The sequence below is a fragment of the Sinocyclocheilus rhinocerous genome, unplaced genomic scaffold (assembly GCF_001515625.1).
Source record: "Sinocyclocheilus rhinocerous isolate Xijiao unplaced genomic scaffold, SAMN03320098_v1.1 scaffold1465, whole genome shotgun sequence".
NCBI lineage: Eukaryota > Metazoa > Chordata > Actinopteri > Cypriniformes > Cyprinidae > Sinocyclocheilus > Sinocyclocheilus rhinocerous.
The window spans coordinates 210,664-220,724 of record NW_015645065.1 but is presented as its reverse complement, the minus strand read 5'-3'; the positions used below and the strand labels follow the sequence as shown (position 1 = coordinate 220,724).

The window sequence follows — 10,061 nt, the reverse complement described above, 5'->3', positions numbered from 1 at the left end:
TGTATCTATCTGTATTTATGTTCTACTGTTAGTGTTATCTGTATGCACCAAGGGTCTGAGAGTAACGCAATTTCAATTCTCTGTGTGTATGTGCTGTACATGTGGAAGAATTGACAATAAAGCAGACTTGACTTGACTTGACTAAATGAATGACTCCAAAACAATGCTTAAAAGAAAATGTGGAATGAGACCATTAATGTGCAACAGTAAATGCAGAATGTTAAGCATTATGAGGGGCCAAACTCTCTGACAAACACATCACATTTGAAGTGAGCCTTCCTTTTAGCTCTGTGGTTTTAGTTTTCTCTGTTGATCTATGATCAGCACCTATTGCCTCTGCTACACATGTAAAACCTTGTGCCCTAAAAAAAGGAAACAAAACAGGAACAAACGTGTTTAATACCTTTATGCTTCTTAATACCTAGAAAAAACATTGGTATACTCACTTTAAAACATCATCTAGTTCTTCTTTTGATCTTGTTGACTACAGGCGGATCCTGGTATACTAGAGCCGTGTAGAGCTGCACCAGAGAGGCTCCTGCACGAATCTTATCTAGGGTATCCTGTCCGCTGGCCACTCCACCAACTCCAACAATGGGTAACTTCCCTACAAACTCACACAAAAGCTTATTTCCTTATAAACCAAATTCACTTTGTATATTTCAATCGATCAGTCCAAATACCAAATACAAATGAAATGTGTAAAAAATAAAAACAAGGCTTTGGCCTTTTAACATTTAAGCGTACCTTGCGTCAATGTGTACATCTCTCGTACTGTTTGAGTGGACAGCTCTTTCAGAGGCTGACCACTGAGACCCCCTATTTCATGTTTTTTAGCACCTTTTAGAGTGTCTGGCCTGGAAACAGTGGTGTTGGAAACTATTAAACCATCAACACCGACCTGAAAAACGCACAAAAAAGTAATTTCCAGTATCTTCTAAATGAATCAACCACAACATTTTCACATAATCTGTTTAACCTGTTAAGACTGACCTCCATGATGACCTCAGCAATGTCTTGCTTGTCCTGTGTAGAAAGATCTGGAGCAATCTTCACCAGCACAGGCGGTCGGTTCTCACTCCGCAAAGAATCCCGCTCTTTAAGAACCTGAATAACCACCAACACCAAATGATTGAGTGAAAAAGAAAATATAAAGCTGATTAACACTAAGGACAACAACTCGTTCTGGTCATTCCTTTGTTTCAATGCAAGATACAACCTGTATCTGGCAATACAGATTTCACTTGTTTTGAAGCAAAACAGCCTGTACACCAGAAAATTTCACTCTCTTTTATAAAAAAAAAAAAAAGTCTGATTGTAGTGCAGTGATATCATGAAAATGATATAGGACTAATTGAACAGCAGTATATAAATATATTAAACACTTTCAACAGCAATTCCTTTTAATAACACTTCTTTTTTTTACTTTGTTACTGCTATGACTTAATGTTCTATAAACTTTGAGACCATGCCAAGGTTTGGCTGGTTAGCTTTCACAGATACCCATCATTATTGGCAGGGCCGTCCTAAGCTGACGCGGGGCCCGGTGCGAGATAGGGAGCGGGGCCCCTCTCGGTCTGTTCGCGATCGCGTTCCGGGGGTGGGGGGTGGTGGTGGTTGGCCCTCGGTCCATTCGCCGCGGGGCCCAGTGCACCAGTTGCACCCCCCTAAGGACGGCCCGGATTATTGGCATCTTTCTTCATTTATGGCCATTCAGAAGTAGCCATATATTTTCACTAGGGCTGGGTAAAACTCATTAGTCAGATATAAAAATAAACTGTAGAGAGGGGCATTTTGCTAAATATATGCATCATATAAAATATTAATTATAAATTTTAATGTTCATCAATGTTTAATTTATGTTTGAATAAATCCATCAAGTTTTTATGACAGCCCCCATTATGTTTATATTTAAAAAAAATAAATTGAAGTAGAAATATTATTACGTAATTGTAACTTTATTATTTTAAAAACTTCATTAAGTGTAATTTTAACAAATTAGTCAATTTTAACCTTCAATATTATAGTAATGTAGTACCAACTGACTCTCATGTATATTTTACAGCATTAGTTGAGAGATTTTTTTCCTTGGGAAAATTTGGCATGTACTGTACCTGATATAGCCTATATCCAAAATAATCGATATTGAATCGAATCGAATCGAATCGCAAGCTTGTGAATGAGAATCGAATCGAATCGTGAAATTTGTGTCAAAACCCAGCCCTAATTTTCACAAAATAAAATTTGTTTCAAGCGAAAAGTTTTCATTATATTATAGCAGATGATTTCATATACCATCATGGTATAATGTACGAACAGAAAGAGATTCTTATCGTTACTTGTCACATGTATGTAAACATTATACTGAGAGAGATGGACAGAATGGCAGAAAGTAAACGTAGTTTGGTGTGGTGCTTCTTTTCACTTGTAGAAAAATATAAAGCAAGATGCAATGATATATGATACATGTTATTCTAGTTTATTCGATTCATATTTATGTTAAAATATATTATTTCACTATTATTTAATCACAACATTTCTTTAAAATACAATATTATTTTTACACCTATTGGTAGAGATTTTTTATTTAATTGTGCCCATATTTGCTTTTGTGCTACATTTGTTATTAATGTCCAGTAAGTGTCATGTAAATGTGATTTGTCTTTAAATGGAATTCAAAATTAATTTTTTAAAATTGAACTTTATTTTGAAATCTCACATACCCATTTAAGAAATAATCAGTATTGGTAAGGTGTCGTTAAAATTGTATCAAAAAGTATCGGTATTGTATCTGTATCGAATTTTAAAAAGTGTGGTATTGCCCATGCCAATTAAAATATGCCTTCAGCACTGGAATAATGAACTACCTTGTCCAGAAGGTGGCGCAGTTCTTCCTTGCCCTGTAGGTCTCTAAGGCCAGGAGTGTTAGGGCTGCTAACATTCACTACTAGTCAGCGAGAGGGCCCAGTGTCCGCATTCCCTCCTCATAATCTGACACCGCATCTGTAGAAAGCTTGTTCTTCCAAGAGGTTTACCTGCTGATATTGGAAATTTATACTGTTAGAGGGCAGTGGGACTTTTCCTGGCACAGCTGAACAGACGTATTCAAATAAGTAGGAAAAAGCACTAAATGTCTTATTTCCAAGGCATTAAGGGAAATTATGTTATGTAAAGATATGTTCACAGTCTTGAGAAAAAATAAAAAATGGAAACTTATCCCCAGTTCCCCACATAAACCTGCTGCCTTCATGGTAAATGTGACTAAAAATAGGAAGTTTTGTGTATATTATTTACCTTTTGTTAGTTCTGATTGCACATGCTTAACATATAAATTATTAGTGAAATATTTACACTATACAAAGGTATTTGACATTTAGAAAAGAAGTACCATGGTACTACCAGATGGAGATTCATTGCAGTATCATGTAAATACCATTATACTTCGGTCTGATAATCATGACGAAACCATTGCATTTCCATCTGACATCTTTATTGTACCATGGCACTACTACAATATTTATGTATCAGCTATTAAATATCAGGTAAGTGAACTGACCCTCACCCCCCATTTTCTGAAGAGTCACTAAGGTTTTCTGGATGGTTGCCAAAGTTTTCTAGGCGGTTGCTTATTGATCCCTCCATCAGTTTAAGTCTATGGGTCTTTTTACAATTGATTATAAAATTAACACAACTGAAGCCATCATTCATGTCCGTAGCATAAACTGTAGCGATGCTACAGTTTCATATGTATGTTAGAGGTTTGTTCAAATCAAAAGCATTTTGAAAGAGAAAGTCCAAACTTCAACTTTCAAATGGCGAGCAGGATTTGGCATTCAAAACCTGCAACATGGACAAACGCCACTAATTTACTCCATCCGGAGGGACTCCACCCTTGTTTGAATGCCTGTGAAGAACGTGTTCACAACACTGGCTGACGATATTGGTGTGCGGCTGATATCAATTATATTTTTATTGTTTAATGTTACTTCAGCAAATTCAACATACCAAAAACATTCTTTTTGTTATTCACTTATAAAATAGAAAACCTTGTCCAGACAGAAATTCGGATTAAGTTCAAGCAGATTCATGGAAAAAACAATATACGTATTCAAATATTTTCCATTTGGAACAAAATTCACTTTCACTGAGTATAAACAAAAAGCATGTATCACAGGTAATGTGAAGTGGTTTTTCAGAAGTTTAACAAATATTTTAAAAACAGAACATAAGTTTAAAAACAAAAATTGTAACTGTAATCATCATTTAGTATAGATAACAACTATACTAAAGCTATACTGAAGCAAAGTGCATGACTGAATGCTAAACTGGAAGCTGGCTCGTCTGCACCTCATTTGCATATTCTCCATGGTGAAAAGAAAGAACTCAAAAGTGTGCAATCTTTTACCAACTTTTAATAGTTAAAATGTTTAGTTTCTTAAAAGAAAAGAAAAGAAAAGAAAAGAGCTAAGTGTTAGGTTATATAATTTATTCTATAAATCATGGATTATACTCATATTAGAATATAGTACAGTAGTTGGCATAAATGCGTACACCCCTCTGAACACCCCTCTTTTTTTCTTAATGATCCCAAAGACAATTCAATAAAAGATGGCAAAATTTTAATGTATTAATCATATACTTAATAAAAACAGAGAAAATGTCATTATTATATGAAAAATAAGTAAATTAGCCAATGTTTGTTTAAACAAAGGGTCAAAGAAAGCAGTACACTCTAGATTAAATTCAACAAATGCGCCATATTCTAGCACTTAGTCCTCCTTAACTTTATACTAGTATAAAGTATATATAGCAGCGTAGAGAGTATACTACTTGGACCCTTCCTGGCATTGAGTGTACAAGTTCCCGACAAATTGTCACATCTGTCCTGTTTAACTCCTGGAGGAGGACTTCCTTAAATGCCCTGGTCTTTAATGGGGAATGTTGCTCAACTGCCTCTACAAAATCCCCCGGAGGTGTTCAAGAGTTGGGTGAAATACACTACCAGTCAAAAGTTTTATGAGTTGTATGAGTGCTGATGGTGTGAGGGAGTTTTGCTTTACCAATGCTGTCATGAATTCACACACCACTGTGTAATGTAATGTAATTCAAAAAACTTTTGAATTGAATTGCTTCTCGTTCCCTGCGTAGTTGGCCATTTTTTCAGCATGACAATGACTATATACATTCTCCAAAGGTGAAAAAGTGTGGACAAGTACACTACCAGTCAAAAGTTTTTGAGCAGTAAGATTTGTAATGTTTTCTTTCTGCTCACCAAGTCTGCATTTATTTGATCCAAAATACAGCAAAAGCAGTAATATTGTGAAATATTTTTACTTTATAAAATAACTGCTTTCTATTTGAATATATTTTAAAATGTAATTTATTCTTGTGATTTAAAAGCTGATTTTTTTAGCATCATTACTCCAGTCTTCAGTATCACATGATCTATCAGAAATCATTCTAATATTCTGATTTGCTACACAAAAACATTTATTATTATTATTAATAATATTTAAAACAGTTGAGTAATTTTTTTTCAGGAATCTTTGATGAATAAAAAGATCCAAAGAACAGCATTTATCTGAAATAAAAAGCTTTTGTAACATTATACACTATACCATTCAGAAGCTTGGAGTCAGATTTTGTTTTAAATTATAGAAATTGATACTTTTATTTTGCAAGGATGCTTTAAATTGATCAAAAGTGATGATAAAGACATTTATAATGTTACAAAAGATTTCTATTTCAGATAAATGCTGTTCTTCTGAACTTTCTATTCATCAAAGAAACCTGAAAAAATTCTACTCAGCTGTTTTCAACATAATAATAATAATAAAATGTTTTTTTGAGTAGCAAAGCAGAATATTAGAATGATTTCTGAAGGGTCATGTGACACTGAAGACTGGCGTAATGATGCTAAAAAATCAGCTTTGAAATCACAAATTACATTTTAAAATATATTCAAATAGAAAGCAGTTATTTTATATAGTAAAAATATTTCACAATATTACTGCTTTTGCTGTATTTTGGATCAAATAAATGCAGGCTTTGGTTGAGCAGAAGAGAATTCTTTAAAAAAAAAAACATAAAAAATCTTACTGTTCAAAAACTTTTGACTGGTAGTGTACTTCTCCACAGTTTTTCACAATTGGAGAATGTATATAGTCATTGTCATGCTGAGAAAAAAATGCCCAGCTATGCAGGGAATGAGAAGAGAGTAGCATTTCTGTTTCTAGTTTTTTAATTACATCACACAGTGGTGTGTGAATTCATGACAGCATTGGTAAAGCAAAACTCCCTTACACCATCAGCACTCATACAACCCTATGTAAGTGCTTTACTACCACCAAACTTCATTGTGGGAACCACGCACTTCTCACTGCACTCCACAAGTGCTGTTAGATCCAAAATGATTCACTTGGTATAGTAAGGATTCCCAGAATTTTGTAAATATGGGCCTTGAAAAAGACCAATTGAGGTTATTGTGCTTTGGCTACAGTAGGTAGTTCCGGTGTGAACAACAACCATGCATTTTACTTCTGCATCACGCGTTTCAAAAAGGCGGGGCATAGAGGAGAAACAATAATGTACAGTATGTGGAAAATAATGTGTTTTTTTAACTTTAAACCGCATAAACATTTCATTACACCAAATACACAAAATAATGTTCTTTTTAGCAGCATCATATGACCCCTTTAACATGAAACAAATCGCTCTTTTCATAGCTTTTGCTGGCTCTAACACTTGATTGGTATTTCTCCTTCTTTCTTCTTATCAAAATCACTCTTCATGAAATTAAAGCTTAAAATTAAGGCCTGATTATTTCAAGGACCTTGTCACAAGTCCATTGTTTTTGAATTTCTGTGTTACTTTTCTCCAAAGAAATAAGTATCCTAACAGTTCTCTCTCAACTGGTTCCATTGTTGTCAGCATTAAATCTGAGAATGATTCAGTGGGCTATGTAACACCTTTAATTGTCAAGAAATTACTCCTCTTTAAATGTTTTGGTTCAACATACTTATCTTGTGGTCAAAAACTGCCTTTAACTTGCAATATATTATTTGCATCTTAAATAAAGAAATAATATTATACAAAATAAAATAAAAATTATAAAATAATGTATTAGTTTTATTACTTAACTTTCAGGAGGGTGTACTTATTTTTGAAACAACATTTTATCACTTTGATAAGAAAATATTTTCCTGAATAATTCTGAAATGCTTCTTTGGTAATTGATCAAGCAGACTTGCTTGAAAATTACATCTCCAAATAATCCTAATATGTCTTTAAGTAAAGAATAATTGATTAATTCAGAGGGGGTGTACTCATTTATGCTAAATACTGTATGTGCAGCACCAGATGAAGGGGAATGTGAACCTTACTGAAGTGGCTTTGCTGAGGTGGCTAAAGACAACCCAAAGGTACAAAGACAAATGCTGCAAAATACTGCTTTAAAGGGTAAAAATAGCCATCAAAATTCTATTCTGAGAGCTTGAAGACATACCATGGTAGGTCTGTCTTTGCAGTGAAAATGTAGCTATACCTGTTAATGACGGCTTGGTCTGACTCCAGTCTAAAGACACGTGGCTTTGGGTTTCCATCCTGTGCCTTTGGGGTTACAGTTCCCACCTCCACAAAACCAAAACCCAGTCTATAGAGGCCATCCACCGACTCGCCGTGCTTGTCAAAGCCTGCTGCTAACCCAACTGGGTTCTGGAACTTGTGACCCATCACATGCACTTCCTGATGGAAATAAATGTGAAAAAACAAAATAAAATGTAACTTCGCCAAAAATATTAAACACTGCAACAATGTCCTGACCAACTAAAAGTGGTAAATCAATAGAGGTTTTTAAATTACCTATCCCAATATAATACTCATACACTACATGGCCAAGTATATGGAAAACCACTCTGCAATTAAAGCAAAAATATATATTAATGCTTAGTGGCAAGTCTTACAAATCTTCCAGCACACAGTGACATTTTAGAGAACATGACTGGCCAGCACAAATCCCAGACTCGGAGGGCTAAATAAATCTCTTGTATAATCAAAAACTAGGCACTGAAATGTCCATTTCCCATGCAAACATCAGAATTTGGAAAAAAATTTACTTGGCATAATAATGTACGCACCATTAGCACTCTGGACTGTGCGTATGTTTAATGTCTTTTACTGCAATTGTAAAAGCAATTGTACTGCAATTGTCAACTGTGTTATTGATTTTGTTAGTGTTATTGGCCAAATAACAAACTAAACAGAATTAATCAAAACTGAATGTTTACATTTTATACACAATGTTGATTAAATATTTCAGAGTCTAGCATGGATTTGGGCATTCAAATTAAATGAAATCATCATCCAGGAGTTAATAAAGTTCAATTAATTTAAGAAGAAAAAAATTGCATGACTGTACAGTACAAAAGAGGAAAAAAATATTCAGAGACTGATTATGTTGGTCAAACGAACGAAAGGTGTCAACTAGCATCAACTAGTTTTCTGTAATTTAATGCCAAGATGAGAAAACGTACTCGGTTACTTACGTTACCTCAGTTCCCTGAGATACGGGAACGAGTACTGCGTCGCTAGATGCTTATGGGGAAAAACTCATTTTTCTCTGAGGACTGAAGTCTTTTACAATCACGCAGTGTAACTGCACAGCCATTGGTTCGTGCAGTAAATAAAAAACGAACCAATGGCTCGGCAGCCCGCCAGAGGCCGCCAGAATGGGTGGGGCCATCTGGCTATATAAGCGGGCATTTCGCCACAGGATCTCAGGTAAATTCGACTGAAGCGACGACAGTGAGCCGTGCAGCATCATGGCACGGCAAGGAACACAGTACTCGTTCCCGTATCTCAGGGAACCGAAGTTACGCAAGTAACTGAGTACGTTCCCTTTCGATACTTCACTCATACTGCGTCGCTAGAAGCTTATGGGGAACCAATACAATCCCGCAGTATCATGAAAGAGGAACGACTAACATGAACTGGCCTTGAGCATAACAGGCTCAGAGGGGCCAATTAAAAACAGGGTGAGCCCTGCGGGAGGCAAGAGGACTCACTGAGGTCAGCCCGGCCTTGGACAATCGTTCCAACGGCTCTGTACAGCCTCAGCACTACTGAAAGGGCCAAGAGCGTACCTGAAAAAACAGGCAATGCCTGAAGAATTAGGCCGCCTTAAGCAGGCGCATATCCATTTAAGCAGAAAGAATCCGAGCCTGCAAGGCCGGAACTTCCAAGTTATAAAACCTGGTGAAAGTGGACGGCGAGGCCCAGCTGGCCGCCGCACAGATATCTGCTATGGACACACCGCTAGACCACGCCCAGGAAGAGGCTATGTCCCGAGTGGAATGGGCCCTGACTCCTATGGGGCTCTGGAGACCCAGGGAGGAGTATGCTAGCGTGATAGCGTCAACTAATCATCAAGAAATCCTCTGCTTTGTGACCGAGGACCCTTTGGTGCGGCCTCCAAATCATACAAAGAGTTGTTCCGGCCTCCTGAATGGGGCGGAACGCTCGATGTAAATTTTTAGCGGCCTAACTGGGCAGAGAAAGTTAAGTTCCTGGTCCTCCTCAGAAGGAGGAAGCGCAGCGAGAGTAATAACCTGGGCTCTAAACGGGGTGTAGAGCACCTTAGGAACGTACCCATGTCTTGGTTTTAGGACGACTTTGTTAGGCCCAAACCCAAGACAGGCAGGACTTACCAAGAGAGCCTGCAAGTCACCTACTCGTTCAACCGATGCTAATGCCAGTAGCAGAGCGGTTTTCAACTACAGGGTTTGTAAGTCTGCAGACTGTAGTGGCTCAAAGGGGGAGCCCTTGAGGGCTCTCAGGACCGTGGGGGACCGGGGCAGATTGAGCCTCCTGGGTCCTCTCAGGAAACGGACAACTAAGTTGTTCCTGCCCACAGACTGTCCGGCTATAGGAGCATGTGAAGCTGCTATAGCTGCCACATAGACGTTAAGGGTGGAAGGGGAGCGGCCCTTGTCCAACAGCTCTTGAAGGTAGGACAATATCACCGGTATGTCACATGAAACTGGGTCTTCGCCACGGGTTGTGCA

General features: G+C 37.1%; 1 pseudogene; it reads right to left on the bottom strand.

Annotated features, from left to right (window-relative positions):
- Positions 1-220: 220 nt before the first annotated feature.
- LOC107705322 (dihydroorotate dehydrogenase (quinone), mitochondrial-like) lies at positions 221-7,731 on the bottom strand (annotated as a pseudogene).
- Between the last annotated feature and the right edge of the window lie 2,330 nt (positions 7,732-10,061).